We start from the raw sequence: 14,446 nt of genomic DNA, 5'->3' as shown, positions 1-14,446 counted from the left end.
TGACTAGAAAATGTTAAAAGAAAGCATTTAGTCATAGTTGATGCATCTGGTGATTCAGACTGGGGTTTTTAAAAGAACCCAGAAGAATTAGGCATTCAAATTTCATTAAAATGCTATGGAAGTGAAGCATATAAACTCTATTAAAAAGCTCTGCTATTGTCTATAACTCTTGTTTTTTTTCTCCAGTTTAATTTGTGCACAAGTTTGCTTAGGGGAGGAAGTGGACGGGGCTGGTGTTGCACACCTTGCCTTCTTGTTAGTGCTGAGGTGCAGCGCTGCCTTGGAGCTTGAGCACACTGCGGCCATCTTACCAACTCCGTTTGTAACTGCAGCTTCATACACCCACTTAACTAATGATTTTATAATTCAAACCTTATTTTCATAACCATAGAAAGGAATGTGAGTATCTGATCAATAAAACTGTTGACACAAATAGGTTGGTGAATATAATGTTGAAAATATATTATCCATATGTACATATATATATATATATGTGACATCCTGGGAATGATTTGTATCTTTTCACACTCTGAAATTTTCTGGCAGACAAAGCTGAATAAAAGTCAGTTGAGGAAATAAAATTGTACTGCAGAATGTAAAAGAATTGGATATATTGCTTTTAAATACAACGCAACGTGACTAAAGGTTATGTGTAGTATACGGTTAGATGTCAAACAGAACACAAAAGCTTCCTCTATATTCAGGACTCAGTAAACTACAATATGATGAATATAATGAAGAACAAGCTGAGAGATCAATTGGATACACAGTAAGATGAAGAAGAGTATGTAAGGTGCGGAGTTTGTTCTGAAGTCAGAAGGGATTGCTGCAGCAGTACAGAGTATGCTTGCTGGAAGAAGGAGTTAATCATTGTGCCAGCAATGTTCGGTCCCTATTTATTGCAAGAGAGAATTAATGGCTTTCCTGCCTGGTGCTGAAAATAGAAGCCAAATTTAAGTTGTTTCTTGAAGGCAGATATAATTAGATCATGAAACTTCTGGCTTTTGGGTCTAAGTAATAAGATAGGAATGGCCATACTAAATCAGAACAGGGTACAGTTTCTTAACTGTCTTTTAAGGGTGAGAATAGGACAAGGGCAGAGTGATACTTTCCCCAGTTTCCAGCTGTGCGCAATGCCTATAGTACTTAAACTGTAGATTTAAGTGCGTTATATATTTATTAGCCCTTGCTGAATCCTTTCTCTATAGATTGTTCTTATTATTATTAAACCCAGTTATGTTTTTGTTAGCCACGACATTCTTGTAGCAATAAACTATACAATATAGCTATGAATTGTATGGAAAAAAATTTTTCTGTTTGATTTAAACTGCGGTATTTGGTGCCTGCTAAGCCTTATGAGAAATAATGAACAATTGTTCCTTACTTACTATCTATGCTGTTCTCACTTTTTAATATAGTTAGTTCCTCTTAGCCATCTCTTTTCCAAGTTGAAAAGTACTTTCATCCATCCTCATACACTTATAGTAGCATACTGCTATTCATCTGTGTTGTCCAGCATAAGTCATGCATACTGCTAATAAACCTTTGGATATGGATCAATTATTTATATCTGTATTATTTATATAAGTGTAATATTTTTCTTGTGACTTTTCATTCTTACATGATGATTTGTAACATTTAGTTTGCATTTTCTGTCTGCCAGTGAGCACTGAACAGATATATTCAGAGAGGTCTGAACAAGGAGTCAATGATTCTTCCTGAAGTGATAATAAATAATTTATTTATTGTTTATCACTGTGTATGCACAGTTAGGGTTTTTTTTTCCCCAATGTATGTTACTTTGCATCTCTTGATATTAAATGTCTACATTTTTGTTGCTGCATCACTCAGTGCCCAGTATAACGACACCTTTTGAAGTACTGACTGTTCCGAGTAATTTGAATCATCAGCAAACTTTCCACCTCATTATTAATTCCCTTTTCTAGATCATTGATGAATATACTGAAGAGAACAAGTTTAAGTGCGGATGTGTGATCGCTTCTCTCCTATGGTGAAAACAATTTATTACTATGCTCCAACACATCATTAATCTGCTAAAGAATTGTCATCCATCTGGTAACTTGGTTTCTTTAGGAGCCTTTAGAGAGAGATGTTGTCAAAATGCTTTGACTTCCGGAAATCCAAGAACATTATAGCAATCCCCATTCCCAAGCTGGCTGACTTCTTTAAAGAGCTATTAATATCAAGAATTTGATCGAGCAACAGTAAATTGAAAACCCCAAATTTGGCCAGGTTTCTTCTTCTGCAAACATTACATTATTTGTATACTAAGAATATCTACCAGAACTTTCATTATTAGCACCAAAGCTTCTAGCAGTCGGTGACAACTTCTGCAGAAAAGTTATTACTATACTGCCAGGAACCTCAGAGTGAGGTGCAAATTTCCACTGACCCTGAATGGAACATGGTTTCTGTGTGATAGAAGTCTTCTATTTATTTTCCATAAATGACACATCCCTGAAGCAACAGAAAGGGAATGAAAGTTACGTTTTATCACAGTAGCATTTGCAGAAAAGTGAACTGCTAACGTCCCTATTCATAATGAAACTTGGGCCAGCCAAGGGTTCCTAAAAAGCTTACCTGCAGGTGCTTAATTTTTTTTATTTAAAAATTTATATCTGAGCTTTATGAACTTCTGATTAAACTTTTAAAATAAATTAAGGGTGAGAGGATTGGACAGGGAATTGGAAATGAACCATGGTATCTTTTGCCTCTAGCTCAGCATTTTGAAGGCAACCCAAATGAGATGTGACGAAGTGCAGCGTGCTCTTTTCTTTTTGGTGACCTATGTGTAAGTGGAGTTTGGTCTCTGCCAGGTTCTTCGTCTGCGAATGGCCACATCGCTATCCCTGCTACTGTAATTAGCACTAATTAGCCCTTTATTGGAATTTATAATAAATAGGCCATGATTTAGGTATCACAGAGACTAAATTATCTGCTTAGATGGTCCACCTGAACTAGATGAACAGCCTGCTCCCCCCTGCCCTCCCCCTTTCCACCATTTGACAGAAGTTATGAAGGTGAGTTTAAGTGGCTGATGTGTCCAGCTCCCATGTTTCACCTGTTTGAAATTTAAACTATAAAATCCTGTTGAAGGACAGTTCTTCAGTGTGAGCTGAATGAAACTGTTTCAGTCTATTATGGGTCTTAGTTCCTACTGGACAATTCCTTCCTGACATCTTTGGGGATGTGAAGAACTTCAGAGGAATTCTTCACCATTAGATGTTCAGAGGTGCTACTATTTCTTCAACCCCAAATCTAAATTTCACACTGCTCCTTCTCAAGAGAATATAGCTAATCTAAGTTGGCCCTTGCTTATAATGACTCTAGTGCTGTTTCTGCTGCCTGTTGCACTGTCTTGCTGCCAGAATATCTTCAGACCTGTAGGTATTACTGAGTCTTTTTTCCTCCTCTTCCTTCACTTATATAATACACTAATAGATATCCTGGAAAGGGAAAGAAAAGTGCACTCTTTTTTGAGAAACACTGGATGCAGCTTAGTGTCGGCACATGTGCAGTTTATGGGTGGTAGTGACCACTTCACCCCTTTCTCTTTGCTTGACTCTGAAACTCCAGCTCATTCTTCTCTTTTCCCCAAAGCACCTGATTTTTTGTCCTTGCCTCTGTCTGAACTTCTCTGCTCCTTGTGAAGGAAGAGGCTTAGCAGCTGGAAAAGAGCCAGTCCTTCAGCCACACTACTTGCAGTGTTTGTCAGGTCAACAGAAACTGCAGTGGGCTGGTAAGTCTGATCCTGCTGCAATTCAGAGCACAAAAGGATGTACACTGCACTTGAGTCTTCCAGTCAAAGTGTGATGGCACGGGAATCTGTCAGTGCTCTTCTGGGATGGTGGTCATTATCCAAATGACCTCTACATTGTGGTAATGGAAAAATACTGATGTCTGTTGCGTTGGATTGTTTCAAAAGTGACTAGCATTGGCACTAAAGCCAATGGCTTCTGCACCGCTTTAGAAATCCTACATGCTATGCCAGCAGCAAGCAGGTCTTCAGTCTTCAAACACAGGTGCATGCCTTCAACAACACAAACACTAGGTATTATTCTGGAAGCAAAGAGAAGCAGTGTGAATCTTCTTTTTACATATTTTCAACAAATTTCTGGCTATTTTAGGTCTTTAATCAAGATAAGTATTTGGACTTAGTTTTAGAACAGCAAAAACATGCCAACTGCTTCAATGCAGGCAAAAACTTAAGCTGCCAATGTGCAATTCATGAAACAACTAGAATTTCAGCAATCAAGTACGAGACACTTCTTGCTTCCCATACTAAGTCAGCACTTTCTTGTAGAGATAGTTCATATCATCATGATGCACGCCTTGGAGGTGACTCATTTGTGCACTTTGGAGTTCAGACAAAGTCTGTTTGTTAGCTGTCTTTTCTCTGTTACCTTCCACATGTTTTTCCTGCATTCATAACAGCATGATTCTGCCTGCTGTCTGCAAACTTCTCAACTACACCTGCCTTACGCATAAAGAGGCTTATAAGTGTACCAAGCTATGAATGAGAAAACTAGATTACATGCTACCTCAAAACTATCACTGATTGGTCCAAAATGACCTTGCTTCATTAAAAAATAAGGGTGGGTTTTTTTGTTCTGGTTAAACTATTTGACAACTGCTACAACTTGTAAACATGGATACAATTGCACAGGGCTAAAGATCCCTAATAATGAAGAAGTAGTCCTTCTGTGTAGCAGTAACTGTGCCAGTAAGACTATGCTGATATCACACGATGCACACAACCAGATGTACCATTTAGCTATGTCGGTATTGTTAAAATGGGCAGTGTAACATTTCTGGGTATATAAAGCCTTAGACCAGAGAAATGCTCAACACATTCTCCCTTTTGGAAAATTATCTATTACCTTAGGAAGACCGAGGCCACCTTGACAACGTGAAACTTTGCTCAAACTCTATCGGTTCAATTCTGTCTATGTAGTCAGACATGAAATTGAGTTGCAGTGGCTTAATGGGTTACCGCATGTCAGTGGAGATGAATCTGTGCAATCCTGTAGCCCATCACCAATACAAGGCAGAAATCATAACATCAAACATCTCCATTTACAGAGTTTTAAAAGATTATTTTTTACCCTCATGCTTTCTTGTAGTCTAAGGATGCACACAGTGTTACTATGCACAGCTGAAGACCAAGAAATTATTAAGTAGTAGTAGTAGTACTAGTGTAACTGATCTCCAAATTAGATTTTTGAAACATTTTAACTAGATCAGTTTTAAATGGGTGATTAGGGACTGAAAACATGTATATAAGAAATGAGTATGTCCTATATGCCAGTAAAATAAGACCTTTAGTGACTGCATTTGACTTGCTTGTATACTGATGACTGGGTATTTTCAGAGGTAGCTTAGAATCCACAATTTCTGTTTGAAATGTTTTCAGGTGTGCTTAGGCAGCTTTTTCCCGTACAGCCCTTGAATTTCATGTGTGTGCTTGCTTCAAGAAAATTACATGATTTTTTGGACTTCAGACAATTTTACCTTCATAATGAATCTTCTTTCTGTTTTTCTCAGACAGATTTACTGATGTGTAAAGAAGCCCCTTTGGAGAGCCAAACCACAACACTATGGAACAGACAGTTATGTTTGGGTTTCTGAACAAAACCTTGCTCTTTGTTTCATAAGTTTTATTAAAAGAGATAAAAGAATTACTACATAAATGTTAAATGGATATCTCATCTCTTGATGACAATTATGCTTATGGCAAGAACATAACCATCAATCCTAATGCCTGAAAATGTTGGGGGAACTTCAAGAAACCAAGATCTGACCACACATTGCCAGGTAATGCCTCTGGGGTTACATGTGGAAGAAAGAGAGGGTTCTGCTCTTCCAGAATTAAGAAAGATTGTGGTCATATTAAAGTTTATGTTACCTTCATCTTAGCTGATACTGAAGACCAGTATAATTTGCAAGAGAAATTTCAATGTAAATATTATCATTGTGAAATAGAAACCATTGAATACAATGAGAAGGAAGTTAAGAAACTTCTCAGGATACTGTGAGTTCCTTACATATTGCCACACCCTGTCAGCAATAAACAGATCTCTTAATTGCAGCTAATCTGGTTTTCTTGAAATATTGTACTGCAAGCACATGGCCAGATTCTGTTTAGCAGCAATGTTGACTCCTGAGGTCAGAATTTTATCATTTCTTCAGCTTACTAGCAGATTCTCCTGCAGTTCTGAGGGCTATTGGGTTTTATTCTTGCTCTAAGTAAGAGAGGAGAGAAATAAATAACAGCTCTAAATGTTGAGGTATTAGCTATAAAGCTGACTTATGCTGGCAGTGGAAATTTCCCTATGCTTTAGTCCTTGGGGGGAGCAGCATTTAGGGGGAAAGAATACTTCCATAATTATGCTCATCACTGTTTGGTCTCTTCTTTCAGCCATGAGCAAAAGTACCAATACTCTCTTCAAACAAGATGGACCTTGAGACTAATTTCTCACTGACCTCTAAATAACCTGTCAGTAATAACTTACTTCTGGTTTAACTGAGTTGGATTAGGACTGACAAAGTGGAGGTAGGATGCTTTGCTGGAAATCTGGCTGCCACGAAGCCAGTTTGCCAGTACATTGTTGAAAAGTTTTACAGAGTTGTTTTTGATCTTAGTCTTTAGGTTGTGTGTATTTGCATAATTCATTCCCTACTGTAAGTTCTATTCCACAGCAACTTCATTGCTTTTTGTATCTGGGCTGTGAATGAGGCAAGTGTAAGACTTATTCTTTGCTATTTTGCTTTTCTTCTGTGCATATTCTTATTTATAGATAGGGATGGGCCAAACTGCCCACCTTTTCATAAGTAAAGAATAAAACAGTTAAAGTCTATCAATCAGACCTGCCAGAGTCAATCTAAGAGAACATGTTATTTTTAGTCCCACTTATTTTTTGGATAAGAGCTTCTTCAAGAGAAAAAGATCAACATATAACTGAAATTAAGCCCTTCACAATCCCTACTCTGCCATGTCATTCATAAATTAATGGATCATGAAAAGACCTTAAAAGAGTGTTATCCATCAACAATAATACCTTTGTATGTGCAATGCCTATGTCCCAGAAAACCTTGTGTTGAATTTGCCTATGTAAGAGCCTGGAATCCTTTTGAGAAAGGGTGAAAGAACCATAAAATAAGTTTATGTTGCTCAGTGCCTAAATGTTATAAATGAATAACACAATATGAACAAAACAGTAAATCTAATCTTTGCAACATGTATATTTAACAGTCATAAAATCTACTTCTGAGTGTGTTGGTCTTAGACTTTTGTTTTAGATGCTGCATGCCATATTTCTGAATTACTTAGACCTCTGAGTAAAGCTGATTTTTCTTTCTAGAACCAAGTGTATCATTTCCAAGGTGACAAGAAATCTCCCATAGAAATTGTAGAATAATGGAATCAAGCAAGCGCTTGCTATTCAAAATGGGTTTACCACCACAGTATCTGAAAACCTTATCATGAGGATAATAAGCAAGCATGACTACTCATCTGTCTTTTTTTATCCACTCTACAGAGACAGAAATGTGCATATTAGAATAACATGGACTTATTTTGATGATTTTTTTCCAATATTCTGTATGTTGTGATATGCAAATGTATATGTAAATTAAGATATATGCATTGCTTTTGGGATGAAACAGGTCAAGGACTTTTCTAATATTTATTAGACCTTCAGAACTGGTCTTCAGGAAAGCCCTAAAACTGTTCTCCCCACAGTGAGTTTTAGTTTTACTGCGTAGACTTCCTTGTGTGACTGTTGACCATGGTCCTTTCTCTGGCTTGGTCCCAAGCCACAAATGCCTTACAGAGTGAGACTTGGAGCATTCATCCTTCTGCAGTAGAAATACCCAAACCAGTGTGTTGTGCTTGTGATAGCTTTCCTTGCAGAGGAAGCAATCTGCTGTGCCCTGGCTTCATGGAAGGGTTGCAAGGTCTCATGCCCAGGGTTTGTCCCAGGAGAGCACTGACATGAATAACTGTGATCAGTCATTGTGTGTTGGCCTGGCAGGAAGTCTCGGGCACCGCTGGAGTCAGGAGAGAGCCTTGCCAATGGATGTTTCTGTGCAAGAGCTTCCTAGTTCTGGGTAATGCAGAAGTGCTTCTGGAGTATGGGCTGAGCTGGCAAATCTCTCCACCATAGACTTTCTGTTTGCTTATGAATAATAGAAAAAAGTACTGTACTTTTCTGCCTATTCTGTATAGTGTCATGCAGAACATGACACACACTCACAAATCAGGAATACCAGTCAAAATACTTTACAAGTTGTTTCCATTCTTGCATAGAACCTTCCTACAGCCACTCAAGGAATTCACTCATGAAAAATTCCAGCAGCTGTATGGCAAATCACTCTAAGCTAACACGTGATCCAGTAAGCTTCTCACTTCACGGCAATGTGAAGTTTACCTCCACGAGTAAGGTCAGTGTCTTCTGAAGGAAGGGAAGAGTGTTCTAGGTTGCTTTTTGAACAGAGTATCACAGGTGTCACTTAGGTTCTGGAGCTACGTGGCTCTGTGAAGACTGTCTAAAATCTGAAGATGAACATACTTTTATTTTGTAGGAGCTGGTTATTCACTTTCAGCAGATCCTTTTCTTTCTGCTACTTGGCATGTGCCACTGTGACAGTCCTTAGGAGTCTTGAAATCAGATGAATAGGCAATGGTAGTATCATTGTGACCCTTACCACCCATCTCACCAGCTAGTATTGCTTTCATGCTTACTGCCACTTACTGATGATGTTACAGCCAGAATCCTTTTTACATCTACAGAACTTTAGGATTATTATCCTACAGCTGAGGTGTTATCACCCCAGCTTTCTTGCTAGTGATGCTTTTGCGCCTTCATTACAAGGTGCTTATAAATAAAGTTAGGGTTTTATTTTACCTGCTGGCTATCTGTAATGTATACACACTGAAGTGATTCAGGCACAATACAGAACGAGTGACACTTCTGTCAAAATCTGAAGTGGAAATGAGTATTCGAGGTTTGACACATCCAAGCTTCCTCAGTTTCTTAGGTTTTGGTACTTAGTGTACTTGGCAGCTTTTGGAAAGTTCGGAAAGTGCAAAACCTAAAATCTATGGCACCATTTCAGTTTCAATAATCATCTGCCCAACACTGGAAATCTCAAAACAACCTCAATTGATCTCAAAACATCCTCTCAACCTGAGAGGAAGTGGCTGAGGACTTTGTATGAGTTTATATATACTCTAGTGATGGTATTATAATTTGGAGGATGGCCAGAGTGATACAGGAGAACAGGAGGCACCGACTGATCAGAGAAGAGCTGTATAAATAATACATGTTATATGCGGCTGGGTGGTGATAGTGTTTTGATAGTGAGCCCACCACAGGAGCAGCGGTTAGCTGGGTGGACCAGGAGCCACCTGAGAAGAACAGATAAAGTAGCTGGGGCAAATTGAAGTCAAGAAGTTTCTCACATTTACCCAGTAAACCAATCTACATAAACTCCCAGCAACAAAGCAGTTAATGAAAACACTACAGCAGCAAGTTTCAGGTTGACTTGCTAAAGACATTGCTGGCAAACAAGGCAGCTGCAGAAATTGTTTAACATATCTCCTCCATTGAACAGAAGAGGACAGGACTCTTGGGGTGGGGCAGTCATAGATTGTTGCCCTGCAAAGAGTCTCACCAAAATAAGGTTTTAGCCTGACGATGTGGGCAGGAGTGTTGTCCTTATTCCTTACCCAATGCAGCAAGCCATGTGTCTCCTCCTTCAGGTGACAGACAGGTGTCCAGCAGGCAGATCCCACTGTGTGAAAAGATGGGAGATGTTTGCCTTCACTAATTTGTCTGGTTATCAAGCTCAGTTATGTCCTGGGTCCCAGAGCAAGGAGCGAATGCTTTGCTGAAGTTTTCTGATCTTTGTGCCAACCTCTCTCCAGTGGTGCACTATTAAAAGTGCAAATCATAAAGCTATCGGAGCAGGGACTAGAAAATGTACTAGAAAGGTGACAATTCACATTTCATAATTACACTGACAGAGAGAGATTAAAGAAGGGTTGCTTTTATAAAAGGAAAATAAGGAGTATGGTGTGGTAAGAGGTAATCTGCCTTTTACTAGAAAGAAAAGACCTGAAATATGAACACTTTAGTTTGTACTGGATAAGATCCTATTCAATCCTTATGATGTAATATGTGAACGTTGGATGGAAGTAATATTATTTACATTTGTTGTATGGCATGTAATGTAATGACCACCTGAAAAATCTTTCCTTTGTCATGATTTAAAAGTAGAGTAGATCATGCCAGGCAAAATATGGAAATTTCACAGATTTTCTGAACACTGGATGTGTGTGTATATATTATCTTATAATGCTTACCACTTATGAGGATGTAGAAGAGCTATTTATTTTCAAGATGACTTTAAAGTATTATTTTTTTTTTTTAATGCACTTTAATATAATTGGTACTTCCAAAGAATTTAGCTTAGAAAATTAAGAGTTTTCTAAAACAGCCACTAATTCTTTTGGGACTTCTTTTTTAGCTAGTTATACATACTTAGATGAGAGTAGAACTTGCCCTCAAACTTTTAAAACTATGCATGTTTTGGATAGTAAATAATTTCTAACAGCATCTATAAACCATAGTATTTACATTCCTGATCTGTATACATTTGCTAACACATCTGACTATATTAAAAACCACAAAAGAAAACAAAAGAGTCACAGAGGCAAAGTATTATCCATATCTGTAGATATCTTCCATAAACTTTTTATATAAAGTGAGTGTTTTTTTCCCCTAATGCTTGTATTTTTCACACTTTGTTTTTCTAACTCAGAGTGCTTCAGATCAGGATCTCAGTATCTGATGGCAGAACAGCTCCATGAAAAGGGATTGTAAGCCGCACTTCCTAGACTGGTCGAGAGCCTGTGGGGCAGAACACTCCTTTGGGTAATGAGATAAGATCACCATCCGGTCTTAAATAGGAGTCTCCAACATCAGAATCTTCACCACCATACCACTTGTTATTAAGTCGTTGTGGTCTGTTTGGTGTTTTCCTGAGCATATTAAATGTTTTCTCACCAAGATAATAATTCTCAAGAACTAGTATAGTCTTGATGATATGAATCATTTGACAGCATTTCCAGATTCCTTAAAAGAAAAAGTAAAAAATAAAAGAGAAACTCTATTAACTCTAGACTATTTCAGTAATATATCACACATTGTCATTCTAAATAAATCTGATAGACTGTAAGTATGTATGTGTCCCATGTTTGCTATCATAATTCTGCTATCCAGTTAAAAACTATGCTTCAGAAAGCATGAAATAGGCTTAAAATGGATGTAAAAATGAAAAAAATGTTAAGTCCTTTTAATCTGTTTACTGTTCTTATTGACCATGCAATTGTATCACATTTTTAAGCTTTTTACTGCCATGGTAGCTCAAAATGTACTTAATTTTTTGTTAATGAAAGGTGAGGTTTTCTTCTATTCCTTTGTCTCTAGGAATTGTGACTCTAAGATATGATGACTCATTAAAATAGTAAGAGAGATAGTGATATTGCTCAAAAGAAAGTGGTACCAAATGATGCTCTTGATGGTCTCTTGATGCTACGCTATCATGGTGTCATTGGTGGGAGATTCTTCACTGAAATAGATTCAAATGAGTATTTCTTAATAAAACACAATTTAGATTTTTTTTAATATATTAATTTTATTGCAGAACTTGAAGGTTGACTGTATTGCAAATTTGGGTATCATCAGTTCAATGTAGATAAATCTAAGTGATACCCTGGAAAAAAGCAATCTTAACTCCCCATGTCGAGTGATGGGATCTGAATTGAATGTTACCACTTACGAATGAGATCTTAGAATTATAATAAATAATTCTTATGAAAGCATCAGTTTAATGCTAAGTGGCAATAAAAATGTAAATTGAATGTTAGGAATTATTAGAAAAGAAATAGAGAACAAAAGAGACTGCATAAATCTCCACAGACTTTGTGTTGCCTCTTCTTAGAAAGGGTAGTGGAGAACTGGAGAAAGTGCAGAGAAAGGAAATAAGAAAAGTATGGAAATGCCTTCGCACAAAGAGTGACTTCTAAGACTCTTCTGTTTTGAGGAAGAAGAATAGAAAGACTGATTGTTCCTTACCTCTTTCCAACAAGACCTAGGTATCTATGATCCCAGCACATAAGCAGTTCAAAAATACCTTATGTTTTTCCTTAAGCAGTGTATTTAGGTGTGGTACTTCCTGGTGTGTGTTATGAATGCTGAGAGTTAGCACAGGCGAAAAAACACCACCAAAAATCCATGGAAGAAGACCCCACTGTGGAAAAGTACAAAGACTTTAGTGTTTCCACAGGAGATCCCAAACACATCTTCTGGGAAAACCATCACTGTGTGCTTTCAGACTCTTCTTAGACATCTGCTGTTGATTACTGTTGGAGACAGGCTCGTGGGCCAGGTAGAACTTTGGTCTGAATATGACCTTTCCTACGATACATAGCAGCACTGGAAGAATTTGTCAGTGGAGGACGTAGGCTGTTTTACTGAGTTTTACTAAGAGCAGATGATGCTTCTTGAGTTTGAAGAGTTTATGACTGTCAGATATTCTTATCCATTAAGATGTGGAAGCTTGATATGAACTAAATGTAAAGAACTGAGGATGAACAAGGGATGAAAGGAAGAATCTGTGCTTTTAGGGGCTGTTGCTGCAGGCTGGCTGAACAGAAAACAAACTGGGGGCATGGGCAAGAAAATGATGTGAGTAAACCTCTCTGAAATAGATAACTGCTGGCTTCAAAGTTTTTTGTAGCCTGTGGTGAATGGACAAGATTTTAACCCTGTGCTCTTAACTTGATAATCATGGGCTTTGAAAAAGTACATAAAGAGTAATGTCTATACCACTGTGGTTTGATATGAAACGTAAACAAATGATGTATTTTACTTGCCATCTGAGAAAGCTGATATAGATGAATGCTTGTTTCTCACACCATTCTCTTTTGGTGGATGAGAAAAGCCAAGAGCATCGACGTGGCCATACTGCAGAGCCTCAAGGCCAGTGGATGTGCCCAAGCCTACTATTTGTCGTGTAGGTGCAACCAGAGTGTCTTTTTAGGGAGCTTTTAGCTCCTTTTACCCACCTGACATGAGTGGGGAAAAGTGTAAATGTAGACTCGGTTATCTAGCAGAAAAACAATAACCATATTCTGGACTTTATTAGAGCAGCTTGAAAAGCTTCTGGTGTCCTGCCCTGGCAGTCTTCTAGACTTCATGTCCGAACTTATAGCACATATGTCCAAACATACATCACATGTGAATACACAAGCAGTTGTTCACTTGAAGTAAACCGCTGGGCTGCTGGACACAATTAGATCAGCATTTGCTGAAGTTCGATATTCATGTTCTTTAAGAAATGGCAACACTTACTTTTTGCTTTTTCTCAAATTTAAACAAACCATTGGAATTTCAAAATTTACTGAGAAATTACATTTGGGAACTGCTTTACTTGGAAGTCATCAAAAGAACTGTTAGCAAATACTTCACTGAAATGAATCCAGATTGTATTGCCTGTATTATTTTGATTTTCAAGTGATAACATATCTGAAACACTGAATTTCCTAGTATACATCAATTGAAGCGATAAAGTCCAAATGAAATTATTTAACCTTTTAGAAGTAACCCCAAATAATTTTCTTTAAATTTTTTCTTAAACTCAGTGCATTTCTACAAATCGTTGAGTCAGCACTTGCTAATGAAAAGCAGTTCTTCTGGAACTACTTCAAACAGGCCTTGCAGGATATAAGACATTTAAATTCCAGCATGTGGATAAAAGCCGTCCTCCTAAAAAACCCAGCCTTTTACTCTAAAAAGCAATATTACTCAAACTAAACAAATGTTTATGTTTTGTGTCTGCATGTCACACGAGTGCCTGTGAATATAGTCTAACACATTTGACAGTTCTGCTGGTCTGACTTAGTACTTAATTCTGCTTTTTTTTTATCCCCCAAATTTTTTGCGCAATATCTGCTTTCATCTTTACTTATTAATACTGACTATAATCTGTGTTATATTCCATCCCATACAGCAATGCTCATAGGAGCATTTTGAAGTTAAAATAATTTTCCAGCATTGATCTTATACTCTGGTGTATTATAATAACTCTTTCATCTTTGTTTTTAAATGCTGTTTTGAAAACCACAGATACTCAGACTTCATACCTTGCTTGCAAAAGGAACAAAGGCTGAATGCTGTTTAGCTCCAAGTGTCAATCAGGACATAACAAGTTAAATAGCAGCCAACACATTGGCAGATGAGTAACACAGAGTGGTTACTAAGCAGTGCCGAGTGCTGTTTGTCCTAGTCTACCTCAGCAGCTTAATGTGTTTACTTATTCATCTGCATCTGTTAGGGTGTAGCCAATGTCAGTAAAGGGT

General features: G+C 37.7%; 1 long non-coding RNA gene across 2 annotated transcripts; it reads left to right on the top strand.

The window, feature by feature from the left end:
* Positions 1-3,507: 3,507 nt before the first annotated feature.
* On the top strand, positions 3,508-11,971 carry LOC115610361. 2 transcript variants are annotated; one of them, XR_003992195.1, is made up of 4 exons: positions 3,508-3,760; positions 5,566-5,835; positions 6,440-6,574; positions 10,846-11,201. It is a non-coding gene; the product is annotated as an uncharacterized LOC115610361 (long non-coding RNA). The 2 variants fall into 2 exon arrangements; XR_003992194.1 differs by lacking the exon at positions 6,440-6,574 and having other exon boundaries at positions 10,846-11,971.
* Positions 11,972-14,446: the final 2,475 nt, after the last annotated feature.

The sequence above is a fragment of the Strigops habroptila genome, chromosome 7, assembly GCF_004027225.2.
Source record: "Strigops habroptila isolate Jane chromosome 7, bStrHab1.2.pri, whole genome shotgun sequence".
NCBI classification, from domain to species: Eukaryota; Metazoa; Chordata; class Aves; order Psittaciformes; family Psittacidae; genus Strigops; species Strigops habroptila.
The sequence above is the reverse complement of the archived record's forward strand: the minus strand, read 5'-3'. Positions and strand labels throughout refer to the sequence as shown.